Genomic DNA, 14786 nt, shown 5'->3' with positions numbered 1-14786 from the left:
TATGACATTGTCATGTTGTATTCAAAAGAATTTATTGCATCATTTTTCATCCTTAAAGTTATTAACAATATATATAATGTCAAGAAACTGAGGTAACAAATTTAAAATTGAAACTACTCTTCAAGATACATTTAGTAATACGTGGAAGGACACTATTAAGTATTAATTAGTTGTCAAAAATTGTGATACCTAAAATGAAATGAATTAGATGTGCTATATATCAATCATCCTGCAAGCCATTGATAAGATTGTCTTCCTTAGTCATCACCAACCAATTACTAATAGACAATTACATAGACAAAAATTGTAACATTCACAAACATTACCATCCAAATCCAAACACATAAACACACAAATCACTCAAAGTGTCTAAACATAGTCCCACACAAACCACTAAAAACATCCAAACACGAACATACATATCAATTAAGGCAAGAAACATAGACTAAATTAAAGAAGAGAATTATATGGTCATGTTAAGCAAATAAGACATAATGTAGATTTCAAAGTATGAAGTTTATCTCAAACATATACAAAAAAAATGTAACATTCATAAACATTTCCATCCAAATCCAAACACATTAACACACAAATCACTCAAAATGTCTAAACATAGACACACACAAACCACTCAAAACATCCAAACATGAAGATACAAATCATTCAAGGCAAGCAACATAGACTAAATTAAAGAAGAGAATTATATGGTCATGTTAAGAAAAGAAGACATAATGTAAATTTCAAAGTATGAAGTTTATCTCAAACATATACATAATAATGATCATCTAAAGATATGACATTGCTGCCCTTAGCTAGAACCAACTCAGAGCCATGACTCTGGATCTATCATGCGTCGAGAGTGATCGAATCCCTCGAAGTGAAAACCCTTCCTCAAATTCTACACTCCAAAAAAAAGTTTTGCACCTAACCATTAACAAAAAATTAGCCTTTAACAAATTATACCTAACCATTATTAATGTAGTAGGTGGTTGATATATGCCTATCGCATATATCAACCACATTAGTAAATGTAGTTGTGCTAAAAGAAATACAAGATTGTATTTATATACACTAATATAATAAATAAATTGCATTAGTAAATGTAGTTTTGCTAAAAGAAATACAAGATTATATTTATATATACTAATATAATGAATAAATAAAAATATATAATAAATAAATAAAAATATTTAATTTATTTGATAATTATTAACAAAAATTTTATACCTCATCAAAATTCTGATAAAGACATCTCCAATTTGACTTCTCTAATGGTTTAAATCCAAAAAGTATAATATGCATATTTCGTTAATTTTATATGATTTCAGTCAAATTTAAAAAAATGAAACATGCATTTTTCAATAAATTTTAATAATTAAAATATTAAATATATATATATATATATATATATATATATATATATATATATATTGTTGAAGCAAGAGTCGAACCTTCTATTTCATTAATTCAAAAGATAGTTTACAAAGTGTACATAACCTGTCATTAAAGATTGTAGGAGAACAGGTACCCCTATCAAGGACAAGGAACCACCTACTACCTCACAGAAGCACCAAACTCAAGGAAAATCCAGAAGGACAACAACCATTCGGTCAAAACACCACCCGGAGCCAACCAGCGTCAGCAGTCAAACCCGACCCCCCAATGAACATAAAGGAAGGAAAGGATGAGACACTCCAAAAGAAAACGGAGAGATGGCCCGACGGGCCCCACTAAACAACACAGACTATCCCAACCGTCCAACCCAGTTGCCAGATCCGATGGCCAGGAGCAATATTGCTGCTCCGAACCCTACCACACTTTATCGCGCGATAAAGGGCGGTTTCCGCAACTGCCACCATGCCACGTGTCGTGCACTCTATGGGATCGCTCTCAAAATAACAAAACCACTTACCACTTAATAGCCGTGTGATCACCGGAAACCCCCCTATCACCAGGACAACTAACCCGGAAGTGGGAAGAGGATGCCTACTGCTGCACCCCATTAAATGCCCATTCTGCCAACTCGTACCGTGAAACCTGAAGCTGATCCCGAGTTTATTTAGGAGATAAAACCGCAAAGTGCCAACCAAAAACCTGGGAAACCGGTTGAGATGATCCGGGAGAAGATGAATCTGAACATGACACTTAGCCTCTCTGGTACATCCTGCTGGGCTGAGAAGGTACCTCCCGGTGACATCAAATCATGGAATTTAAGCCCGCTCGAAATTAAAAACCTCCCTGTCCTTCACAGCTTGATCCTCACAGATAGCCTTTAGACGACTTGGAGGAATTTCTTGCCACTTTTTAGCCATTCCACATTCTGCACTGCTCGCACCTTGATTGGCCAGTAAGTCGGCCAGTTTATTGGCATTACATCGAACGTGGTTGAAACTTATGGTACGAAGGCCCTGTACATGCAGTTGGATTCTTCGATAAACCTGGATAAGTTTCCAATGATTCGAGACTCTTTCTGGCCTGGAACCACCGTTGATTCTTTTCACTGCATTGATGGTTATCTCAGAGTCTGCTTCCACAATGATATTTGAGCGCTGATTCTGTGATAGACCCTCTAGACACTGCTCCAGCGCCATCACTTCCGCCATGTTGTTAGTAGCTCTACCTAAATGGTAGTGGAAGATAAATATAATATTTCCCTTGTCATCCCTTAAAGCTCCTCCATAACCAGCAGTTCCTGGATTGCCTTTGGAGGCACCATCAATGTTGTATTTCAGAAAGCCTTTCGGTGGGGGTTGCCAGTAGTCCTTCTCTGTTACCATGGTATTATCCTTTTTGTTTCTACCTTGAGGAGTTATCCCTTGCAATCCCAGTTGCCTGAGAATTCTCTGCTCTTCATCTGAGGGGGGATTCGAGGGGATATTCTTAACCGTAGAACTGACTGTCTCTCTGATCTGTTTCAAGATAAGCTCAAGAAGATGTTGTGTTGAAGACTTACCATTCTTGAAAATTCTTTTATTTCTTTCTTTCCAAATGTTCCAGATAATAAATCAGGGTGTGAAGGCCCAGGAAAAATTTAGGAAATCATTCTCCTTTAAGTTTTTTCTCCAGTGGTTTAGGGTATTTGTGATACTTCCTTTGTCCCTATCTGACTGCTAGAAATTTGAGGAGAACGAATCCCACGGCCAGGTAGTATAAGAGAAACTATTGAGAATATGTTCCATTGTCTCCTCTTGCTCCTCACAGAGCTGGCATCTAGAGGGCCCCATAATTCCCCTTCTCCTAATATTGTCCCAAGTCAATATTTTCTTGTGATGAACCAGCCACATAAAAATCTTGATCTTCATCCAACCTTGCTGCCTCCAAAGATGCGTCCAGGTCTTGTCTAGAACACTATAATTCAGCCCAAGTAGAAAACCTTTAGCTTCCTTGAGATTAAAGGCTCCTCGCTTGTTATTACCCCATCTCAATTGATCCTGCCCTTCTGTTTTTAAGATCATCCTTTGCTTGAGTAAGTCCCCAAGAGCCTCTGCTTTGCATTTCAGGGGGCTGTCCTCTCCGCATTCAATGTTTCTCCAGCTTCTCCATTTTTCAGGGGTCTGCGAAAGATCCCAAAATCCTTAACTCTGCCCCAAAAATCCTTAACTCTGATTAACCCTTGGGCATCTGTTTCCTGCTTGAGGCTTACAAAATTCTCTGCTAACAGAATTGGTTCCTGCAGCCATTTGTCCTCCCAAAAAAGAGCAAGATCTCCTGCTCTAATTTCCCAGAAACTATTCTTTTGAACTAGAATTCTGTTCTCCCAGGCTCTGTTCCATATGTAGGAGCCTTTTATAGTTCCAGACATTCTTATGAGATCATTATTGTGCCATGAGCCGACATACTTCTCTTTCCATATCCTGGCCCACTGTGCTTTTGGCTCCTAGCACTCTACAAAGAATCTCTTGATCGTCCAGGCCAAGGCCCCCCTGACTTTTGGGTTTGCATATCTTTTTCTAGGAAACTAGGGCCCATTTCTTTCTAGTTTCCTCCTTTCCCCACGGGAAATCTCTTTGAATGTCTTGAATTTGCTCTAAGACACCTTTGGAGCTGGGAGAGCTGATAACATAAACACTGGGATGGATTGAAGAACAACCTTTGTCAGAACTAACCTGCTGGCCAGGTTCAAGGCTTGGAAGGTCCACTTATTTACTCTATCCTGCATCTTATTAAGAACCGTTTCCCAAATACTCTTATGCATGGGTCTGGCAGTAAGAGGTATTCCTAAATATTTAGAGGGGAGGGAATCACGTTGAAATCCAAGAATTCTTGAGATATTTCTTTGGATAGCAATGTTAGTGCTGAAGAAGAAGATTTTTGATTTAGAGAGGTTGACTTCCATACCTGTAGCCAGGGCAAAATCTTTAAGAATTTGTTTGAAGGCCAAAGCCTCTTTGACTGTTGGAACACCTTGCAGTAAGGTATCATCAACAAATTGTTGATGAGTCAGCACAGAACCATTCTCTGAAATTTGAAGACCCCTAATTTTACCCATATCCTTGGCCTGCTTAATGGATCTCCCAAGCCCTTCCATCATAAGAATAAAGAGGAAGGGAGAAAGAGGGTCTCCTTGCCTGAGGCCTCTAGAAGGATTGAAGATTTCTGAGGGGGATCCATTGACTAGAATGGAAAAGCTGGAGGAGGACACTAGCGCCATAACCCATCTGACCCAGTTGTGGTCGAACCCAAAGGCATAGAGAACCTTCTTGATATAATTCCAATTCACCTTGTCATACGCTTTGGCAATGTCCAATTGCATGAGCATCCCCACCTGTTTTTTGCTGGTTAGCGTGTGCACCACTTCATGTGCTTGAATAATCTTGTCTAGAATCTGTCTTCCCTCCACAAAACCTGATTGTTCTTCAGACACTGGCGAGGGGAGGAGAGGTTTGAGTCTATTGGCCACTACTTTGGATATTATCTTGTAAACCACATTACATAAGGCAATAGGTCTGTACTTGTTAGCAGATTGAGCAGTCTCATGTTTGGGAATAAGTGAAATAAAGGAGGAGTTGAGAGCTTTCAGGATAGTTTTGCTTCTCCTTGAATCCTCAACCACATTTACTATGTCCACTTTGACAATATGCCAACACGCTTTACAAAAATCCACATTGAAAACATCTAGGCCTGGTGCTTTGCCATTCTGCATATCTTTGAGAACCTCGCTGACCTCCTCTTCTTCAACTGGTCTATAGAGGCTAAAATTGTCTTCCCTGGACACCAGTTTGGGAATATGCCCTGTGATTCCCCTGATGCACTGCTCCCTGTCAGGAGTGTTTTCCCGAGTGATGTTCCGGAAATTTTGGACAAGCACAGCTTCAATATCTTTATGAGTAGTCTGAATTTCCCCTCCCTCATCTTTAATCATGGAGATTCTGTTGTGAGCTCTGTTAGCTATTGTGGATCTGTGAAAAAATCTGGTGTTCCGTTCTCCTTCCTTGAGCCATTGAATTCTAGATTTTTGTCTCCAAAATATTTCCTCTTGTTTGCATAAATTTTCCCAAACTAGATGGTATTTATCCGCCTACTCACTTTTAGCTTTATCAAATCCATCTTTTATCAGATCCTTGTTGAGTTCTAGAATTTTGATTTCCACTGATTGTTTTTCCTCAAAAATGTTACCAAAATCTTTCTGGTTCCATTCCTTTAGTCTAAACTTAATGTGCTTAAGTCTTTTATGAAGAAGAAACATCTTAGATCCTTGTATTTGCAAGTCTTCAGCCCACCATTTTTCAATGTTACTAATGAAATCCGGGTGGGAGAGCCAAATGTTTTCGAATCTGAAGGGTCTATTCCTGGGAGAATCTATACCCTTGATTTCCAACTGAATCGGCCAGTGATCCAATCCTCCAAAAGGAAGCACTCTGGCTGTTATTTCATTATTTAGAAACATTAATTCCTCCGATATCATGAACTTGTCTAACTTCGACGCTACCTGCGCCTCACCTCCTCTTTTATTATTCCATGTAAAAAGGCCATTGCTTGAATCTGACTCATCCAAATTCATATTGTCTGTAAATGATTGAAATGATAAGGAATCTTTGTTGAGCACTCTGGCACCTCCTTTTTTTCTGAGAGAGTTTTGATCATGTTAAAATCTCCTCCCAATATCCAAGGCATTCCAGTCTGTCTTCTCCTGAGGTCACTAAGGGCTTCTAACAATTTGAGTTTATCCTCTAATTTTTGAGGACCGTAAACATTTGTTACTAGGAATGTTTCCAAGACCCCAACAGGTTGAATGACCACTGATAGATAATTTCTTGATGCCTTTCCATCCAAAATGCTGATCCTTTGGGGATTCCAAAGAGTAAGAATACCCCACGCTGTGTTCTCCACTTTAACCTCTAGAAACTCATATCTAATGAGCCATTTGTTGTGTATGAGTCTTATTTTTTGAATGGAACATTTCGTTTCCTGGATGAAAATCATGTCCGGCATATTTTGTTTCATTCTAGAACTAAGCAATCTTTGTTTTCTTTTACTTCCTAAACCTCTAATATTTGAAGATGTAACTTTCATATTTAAATATTTGTAAAGGAGTAATTGGTTAGGTCTTTCATCTTACCCGAATCTATCATTAGCTTTCCACATTCCATCAAAAGTTCCTTCTGCTTTTTCCGGCCTCTCTTTTTACCAGCATTTCTAGGAGCTAGTCCCGGGGATGGTTTCATTGTTTTCACTCCTTTGTTTTCCAGCTTGTCAGTGGTTATTCCTGTTTCTGACCCTCTTTCCTGAGTCTTCCATAAAAACAGCTGCTGTATTCTGTTGCAGTCCTCTTGGGGTAGTGAATCTATCCCTCCCGTGGTTCCCTGCATCAAGAACCCTTCCAGATCTAGGTGTTCCTTTTCTAGAATTTCTTGCAGTTCATGGTCTTCCAGATCTGTTTCACTTTGAGTCATTTCCATATCCATTTCTGCTTCAGTCTCACTATTCATAGTTTCTTTCCTGTTACAAATCTCTTGTGTTATGTTGTAGTTCTCCCCCTTCTCTTGTTCCTTAGGTCCTTCCTCCATTGCTTGGTCTACACTTGTCATTTCTTCCTTTTCTTCCAGCACTTGAAACCTATTTAGGTTGATTTTGCCCCTCACTGCGTTGTTTCCTTGAGCCCTTTCTGCCTCCTTTTCCTTTACTTACCACTTTCTGAAAGTTTTCAGTATCCTTCACAGTATTAGGTTCTCCTTTATTGTCTACTTTACTAAGAGGACAGTCTCTAATCAGGTGACCATGTTCGTGGCATCTACGACATCTGAACGAGATATGCTCATAATCCACCGTTTGGACCCATTCCTCATCAAAAAATTCCAGGATTAATTCATCCGGGAGAGCACCTGATAGATCCATTTCTACGCAAATCCTAGCATAGGAAGTATATTTACCCCTTCTTGTGGCTTCCGACGCTTTCACAAAATGACCTAGTTTATTGCCAATGGCGGCAAGCGACCCATGTTGCCAATAATCGAGAGGTAGGGAGTAGAGCCTTACCCATACAGGTATCGAGGTGAATGTCTCCCTTTCTGGAACGAAGTTCATCTTCCACGGCCTCATATAGAGGCCTGCTGCTGCAAAAAAGTAGGGTCCTCCTTCAAATATTTTGTCTTTATCTTCAATGTTAGTAAATACCACGGTAAAAAAACCCTTTGACCCCAGATGGAGTTCAATACTACCTTTGGGTTTCCAGTGGTATTTGATCCATGTCTGTAATGCCTTTTCAGAGGGCCAAATTCCCATGAATTTGTAGATTATGGCGTAAGTCCCCATATGTTCCCTGTGCTCCTGCAGAGCAGGATCATTCAACACTACTCTCGGAGTAATCTCCGTTTTGGGTCTGCACGGTCCCTTTTGATATTTGTCCCTTGTTCCCTGGCTTTTGTCTTCTTCCTCTTTGTCCTTTGCGCTGCTGTTTTCCTTGGACCTGGCCCCATCTGACTCCTTTTCATTATTTTTTTCCCCTTCCTCACCAGAACCTCTGACTTTACCCAGTGGTGACTTGCCTCTGCCGGCAGTTGCTTCCTTGTAGGAGGGAGTGGAGCTCCCTCCTCTGCTGCGCTCCATCGGGAGCAACCTTTGAGCCCCTCTGTAACCCTATCTTCTCGCCCTCGAGTTCGCACTCTTTATCCAATCAAGTCTTCCTTCATATATCTTCTCTCTTAAAGAACTCTCTTAAGATAGTTTCATTATAGTGCTAATCTGAACATTTTTCGTTCCAGTTCCAAAGCACTCATCTATTGAACTTCTCTTTTCCGTTCAAAATATTAAACATATTTTAAGTATTTACTATATGAATTAATATAATTATATTCATACATGTGATAAATATATATAAATCAATTTTATTTTAACTTTTAAAATATTAATAATTTATTTTCTTTCTAGAAATATTAGAAAAAACAATATTTTATAGAGAGTTTGAAATTGTTACGATTACTTAGAAAAAAATTATTTCATAAATGTTAAAGTAGCTAACTATTCTATAAAATATTTTTATAAAAAATACACTTAATAATGAAAAGAAATATAACAAGATTTAAATATACGCTTATATTTAAAACGAAATATAACAAGATTTGTAACTGTTGAGACTCATTTCCCATTTATCGAAAAAAATTTACTCTATTGATAAATTTTACTCATAAACACATTTTTATATTATAAATAATAATATAAAATCAAATTAATTTAATTAAAACCAACAAAAAAAATATATATATAACTATTTTAATCTCCATATTTTAAAAATACTTAAAAATACTCGATAAAAAAAATCTGTACTATTTTTATAATTAAATTAAAATTCTCGAAAACTCTAATCTAAAATATACATCAACATAGTTAAAAAAACCACGGTTTAGAAAAAAAACACACTTATTATAATAAAGTAATATAAAAAATAACGTCAACATTAACGCCATAATCTATACGTCACCGATTGGAAGTCCTTTTTTCATATCGGCGTGTACGCTACTGCTATTGTTCAAGCTGTTTGATGAAGTCATGGATGTAATCCTGCTATCGTCCGGTACTGGTGACTATAATAACATGGGCGTCCGCCACTTTTGATCTCAACTTCTTCCCCTCCTCTCCCTCCATTACCATTCGCAGTGCTGCAGCTATGTTTTCGCTGAGAAAAGAGCCGTCGTCTCCCCGGTCAACCTCGATCCCCATCTTCAGTTCGGACGCCATTTGCCGGGCATTCAAGCTCTAATCAATTTTTACTGGCAAGAGTACGAGAGGCACTCCGAAGGTCAGCGCCTCCATGGCAGAGCTCCACCCACTATGGCTCAGATATGCACCCACTGACAGGTGAGAGACATCCGAACCTGCGGCACCCAACCCCAGACTACCAGACCCTGGTCCTGTGTTCGAGTCTCAAAAGCTCCGGGGAGGAGCTCCAAGGCATATTCTTGGGCATTGTCGAAGAAGTGAGGAACACGCAGCGAGCAGAGGAACGGGAGCCCGCTTGCCTCTAAACCTAGTGCTAGTTCGTGGGCTTGTTCTCTCGACAAAAACGTTGCCAAATGACACAAACACCACACATGATGGCCTCCGCCGGTCGAACCAATCTAGCATGTCACGCCCCCAAGCCGGCGGTAGTCTTTCAACCGCTCTAGGAACCACCGAACACTTTCTTTTCACCAATACTTATGTTCGTGGACTACGCCTAACCACTTATCCTACTTAGTTTGTGTTTCGCAACCAAGTGTTATTAATGTTCCTTTATACCAATGAACACCCATACACATTCATTAACATCAGCAATTATACATGAAGAACACAATTGCACAGTTCAAAGGGAGAGGCAGCTACCTGAACAATGAGTCTGCCCGATAATATATTATACAGTCTTTCAATATTACAAAGCTTTACAAGTATACTTGGAAACTCCAAGTTTCATACTTAGCCAATTTTACAATCTTCGGCAAAATCGGCTACCCAGCTCGTCGGCGCCTTTGCACGGTCGCCGCACGACTCACCAACCCTTCGTTCACCTCGTCGCACGATCGTGTTGTTTGCCCAACTTGGGCGTACCTCATCGTAACCAAGTCGCCACACACGGGTGCCTCTGCACGAGTCACACCTCCGTTCACAATCTCAACACTTCACCAAAAGTCACATCGTGCACACTTGCACAACGGGTGGGCGCTCACCCGAGTCACCCAAGAACCCGTGCCAAGTCGTCGCACAAACCGGGCGCCCACGCCTTCGTTTCACTGTCGGGTGCTCCTTCGCACAACCCGGGCGCCACACCCGTGCACGCCCTACTCCAACCGGCGGGCAACCTCTACTCGCGTCCTTCACCCAAACCAAGAAACGGTGCTATCTCTGTGCAGCCTTGCCCAAGAACGGCCGCATCACCAAAACTGCGCCTTCCTCTTCTTTGCTGCGTTCACACTAGACCTGCGCCTTTTCTTTCACATGTTGAGCGAGTTCGTTGTGATGAGCGATGGTGGAAATGACCTCCACGCATCACCAATATATATGAGTGGCAGGGCGAGGTCGTGGCTGCCCAGCCGACCTGCCCACGCCCTCAACCTCTATCGCAAATACACTTAAACTTTCGTTGGCCATCCTCCAAACGCCTATAACCATCGGTCGGCCTACTACGTTTGTTGGTCGGCCCGTGGGTGCTCCTCCACGCTCCCACACATATATATAACCTTCGCTCTCCCTTCCTACGCATCGCATTATAACATATCACCTCTGCGTTGATGGTCCGAGCTCGCACTTTGTCCATTTGTCATCGCACTTCATGCCGGAGCGCGCACAAGGACTACAGGTCCTTACATCCTCCTCCACTTGAAGTCGTTGTCGTCCTCGACAACATACCATCCTGGTAGCCATCCACCAAGATCAACAATGTCTGTCTCATCCTCGGTCCATGATGTCAACTCCTCCACATACTGCAAACATCCTTGCAACATATGTAGAACTTCCATCTCCATCATGTGTCGTCCCTCCATAGGCTGCCTGTCAAGATACTCCACCTGATACGGACATCTGTCTGCACACTGGTACCCCTCATGACTCGAACTAGTTGGGTAGCTAATCTAACCATATGCCCAAACCATAAGAATGCACATCCTTATGCCACCATCAGTGTTTCCCTGACTTCTGCTACATCTCGGACTCATCAAGAATCTGTCCAATTCCCATGCTCAGGTCCATGGAAACTCCATCCCATCTGCAACATGTTCAGCCCATGGTCTTGTTGCACAAGAGTGTACAACCTCTCCACTGGCTCATACATCTCTATGTCATAACAGCGTTTGCACAACATCCTTTGCTTCGGCATTCCCTATAGAATGTCCATGAATGACACCTCTACACATGCTCCCGCATAATGTCCCTTCATAACTGTCATGCTCCATATCTCCAACCTGATGTCCATGACTCTAGTTGTTCATGATGTCCAACCCATGTAGACTCCATCCCAACATCTGGCCATCTGCATCCAAGTCTGCAATCTGTCATAAAGAAGCCTCTTCCCAAGGCCCCTTGCTAAGTTGGTGCAGCCCCTTCCAATCAAGGTCCCTGCATCAACCCATTTCCAAGGTTGTCTATAGAGAAAGGAGGGCCAGGAAGTTTCCTCCCTAACTCTCGTCTACCCATGTATCAGATTGATGTTGTGTCCTCAAATATCTGTGCATAGCCTCAATCTCTTCACATGTACACCCAAGCTCCCCAAGCTTGGCTTTCGTCAACTGAAAGTCATATATGCCCATAGCATACCTGAAAAAATCCACTATACCAGCAGGATCTCTACCTCCATAATCCTCATCAACCACTATGTCTGAAGTAGTACTTGGACTCCCTTCTTTCACAACTCCATTGTGAAGATCACCAGTAGAAGATGTCTTTGTCAAGTGCTTCAAGGTTCGTGAGATTGCCTTCTCACTTACTTCATTCCTCCTCTCTTTTGCAACGAAGTCAATTAGCTTCTCTTCCTTTGTTGTTTGAGTCATACTGCCAAGTCATCTTTGCTCCACATCCTCATGCTTCACATTCGGATCTTTGGGATACAAAGTCATACAATTCATCCTCGGTTTATACCCCAAGCAACTCCTTCTATTCATCAGAACCATCATGGTTCTTCCCTCAGCTGTGATCAAGAGAATGTCCCGGTCCACCATTGGTATGGCTTGTGCAAGTTTCATGAAATCTTGCCCCCGCACCATAGAATGATCATTCATGTCCATGACCCTCAAGTCCAAATTACCAAACTATGATCCCACTCTGACCTGAGTGTTTTCCATCACACTAATAACAACTTTCATGGTAGAGTTGACTGCTTTGAAAGCACTCCATTCCCTCTCCATCTTTGCTTTCTTCCGAAAAGACTTTGCTGCTTTCCTGCTTAAGAAGCTATGAGTAGCTCCTGTATCTACCAAAGCTGCAAATCTCTTGCCCTTCACGATCCCCTGCACAAAACTCAGCTTCAAGGTATCACCTCCTTCTGTCGGCTTTATCTTGTGTCTCACATCAGCAACCTTCTTCAAGAATTCGGCCTCAGAAGTGTCAATTGGCTTGTGCTCCAACTTGACATTCCTCCTAAGGTACTTCACTTCCTTGCTTGGCTCTTCTAAGCAACTCGATCCTGGTCTATCTTGACTTCCTTCAAGCTTGCCCTCCATCGCATTCTGCTTAAGTGCACCAACCAAGTGCCCACTGACTACTTCCATAGAACTAAGCTTCCGAACATCCTCTGGATTGTCTTGGTAGTGAGTTCCCAGCCTGTCAATGTAGTCGAGCTCTTCCTGCTCAATTACAACGATCTTCTTACCAAGAAGCTTCTTCTTTATTTCTTCCTCAACTTGCTTGATTTCGGCTTCCACCATGGCACTTTTCTTCCTTAACCGGGCTCTTTCATCCAAGAGCTCTTGAAGACCAAGACCACTTCGTCGGATCTCCTCATCAAGTTCCTTGAGTTCAACATCTGTCGTACTTCCGCATTGGCTCTTGAGTTCTTCAAGTTCCCTCCTTAGTTCCGAACAGCTTTCCCGAATCTTCATGTTCTCAGCCTTCATCGAAACCCAGTTAGAACTCCATCGACCCATTTGTTCCAACACTTTGTACCGGAAGACTTCCTCTGCATTATGGCTAGATTCACCTATCATAGGTTCATCCCCCATTTTGCCTTTCAGCCTTCTCCAAGTTCCCTGCAAAACATGAACCAGCCCTTGTTCCACTTGTATGTGAAATCAGCTTCCTTCACCTGCAAGTACCTGTCACCAACTGTCAAGTGTATGTACACCTGCTTCACCCAACTTCCTGCAAGACTCCTCCAAGTCTTCAGGCTAGCTCTGGTACCAACTGTCACGCCCCCAAGCCGACGGTAGTCTTTCAACCGCTCTAGGCGAGGTGCGGCACCACCGAACACTTTCTTTTCACCAATACTTATGTTCGTGGACTACGCCTAACCACTTATCCTACTTAGTTTGTGTTTCGCAACCAAGTGTTATTAATGTTCCTTTATACCAATGAACACCCATACACATTCATTAACATCAGCAATTATACATGTAGAACACAATTGCACAGTATAAAGGGAGGGGCAACTCCCTGAACAATGAGTCTGCCTGATAATATATTATATAGTCTTTCAATATTACAAAGCTTTACAAGTATACTTGGAAACTCCAAGTTTCATACTTAGAAAATTTTCACAATCTTCGGCAAACTCGGTTGCCCAGCTCGTCGGCGCCTCTGCATGGTCGCTGCACGACTCACCAACCCTTCGTTCACCTCGTTGCACGATCATGTTGTTTGCCCAACTTGGGCGCACCTCGTCGTAACCAAGTCGCCACACACGGGTGCCTCTGCATGAGTCGCACCTCCGTTCACAATCTCAACACTTCACCAAAAGTCACACCATGCACACTTGCACGACGGGCAGGCGCTCACCCGAGTCACCCAAGAACCCGTGCCAAGTCATCGCACAAACCGGATGCCCACGCCTTCGTTTCACTGTCGGGCGCTCCTTTGCACAACCCGGGCACCACACCCATGCACACCCTACTCCAACCGGTGGGCGACCTCTACCCGCGTCCTTCACCCAAACCAAGAAACGGTGCTATCTCTGTGCGGCCTTGCCCAAGAACGACCGCATCACCAAAACTGCGCCTTCCTCTTCTTTGTTGCGTTCACACTAGACCTGTGCCTTTTCTTTCACATGTTGAGTGAGTCGTTGTGATGAGCGATGGTGGAAATGACCTCCACGCATCACCAATATATATGAGTGGCAGGGTCAGGTCGTGGCTACCCAGCCGACCTGCCCACGCCCTCAACCTCTATCGCAAATACACTTAAACTTTTGTTGGCCATCCTCCAAACGCCTATAACCATCGGTCGGCCTGCTATTTTTGTTGGTTGGCCCGTTGGTGCTCCTCCACGCTCCCACGCATGTATATAACCTTCACTCTCCCTTCCTACACATCGCATTATAACATATCACCTCTGGGTTGATGGTCCGAGCTCGCACTTTGTCCATTTGTCATCGCATTTCATGCCAGAGCGCGCGCAAGGACTGCAGGTCCTTACACAGCAGGTCGGAGTCCTCGCGGTTTTCGAATTCGAATTCCATTCGATACAGAAAAAATTCGATTGCTTAAAATTTAATACGGAAAAAAATTGGCGAGTAGACATCTACAAATATTTAAATATATTGTTTTTCCAATATTTTAAAATTTTTGAAATATACAAATGTCTATTATTTTCCAATAACATTAATCTAATCAAATCAAATTCTTTACTATAACTATTAACAACAACATTTATTATTCTATATAATACAAACT

This window comes from Pinus tabuliformis, chromosome 8 (assembly GCF_031772625.1).
Source record: "Pinus tabuliformis cultivar Carrire ecotype Pingquan chromosome 8, CPIR1, whole genome shotgun sequence".
NCBI lineage: Eukaryota > Viridiplantae > Streptophyta > Pinopsida > Pinales > Pinaceae > Pinus > Pinus tabuliformis.
Note: the sequence above shows the minus strand (reverse complement) of the source record.